Below are 946 nucleotides of genomic sequence, written 5' to 3'. Positions count from 1 at the left end.
TGCTGATGGCCAGTCAGAAGAACCTCCTTTTGTCATTTTCTGTCAAGGTGCAGTAGTGTTGGAGTCTAGCCAATTGGCATCCCATTTAAAAGTAAACCAGTTTTATGGATTCTGGCTATTTTCTTAATGAAGCTTGTTTAATTACAATAGTCCTGAACCAGACTTGTCATAACCAGTACATGGACTGATACCTTCTTTAGGTGCCCACATACCAATTCCTAGGTTCCAGAGCTCAATTCTGGCCTTCCAACTAGCTTTGTTAGCAATACTAGTACAGGCGACCCTCGCCATTCACGGGGGATATGTTCTCAATTCCCTGCAAATGGCGAAATCCGCAAATAAGGCACTGCATTCATGAATACCATCTGCGTTCATGAACACAGTGCCCCCAGCAGTTGGGGGAGGGGACACGGCTGCCCTGGTGATGGTGGGAGTGCAGCCGCGGTGGTGGTAGCCCGGTAGCAGCAGCAGGAGCCCAGCAGTGGCAGCGGGAGCCTGGCAATGGCAAGTGCAGAGTTCCTGAGGAGCTTCTGTCAGTGTATGTATGATGTGGGTTCGGCATTCACAAATATTTGAAACCATGAATAATAGTCCCACGAATAGCAAGAGTTTCCTGTATTCTATTTCTGCTTACCACATTGCCCCTAAATTGCATCACCAAATCAACATCAGTAAAACTTTTTTTCCCCACAGGCTGAACAGTGACTATGCGCTAAGAATGAACCTGTAGGACTAAGTGCAAGAATATCATCTGGTGAATCCTACCATAAACTGATGTTTTTTCCTAGTGCTTCTTTCAGGGGCTGGCCTTTTAAAACTAACATAGGGACATAACTGCATTCCTAAGGCAGGCATAGTGTTAATGGGTGATGATAGTTGTATCTTCCTCTGTTTAAAATTTTGCCTTGATCATTCTCTGATTACATAAGATATCACAAGTTTGCTT

This window comes from Alligator sinensis, unplaced genomic scaffold, assembly GCF_000455745.1.
Source record: "Alligator sinensis unplaced genomic scaffold, ASM45574v1 scaffold308_2, whole genome shotgun sequence".
NCBI classification, from domain to species: domain Eukaryota; kingdom Metazoa; phylum Chordata; order Crocodylia; family Alligatoridae; genus Alligator; species Alligator sinensis.
Note: the sequence above shows the minus strand (reverse complement) of the source record.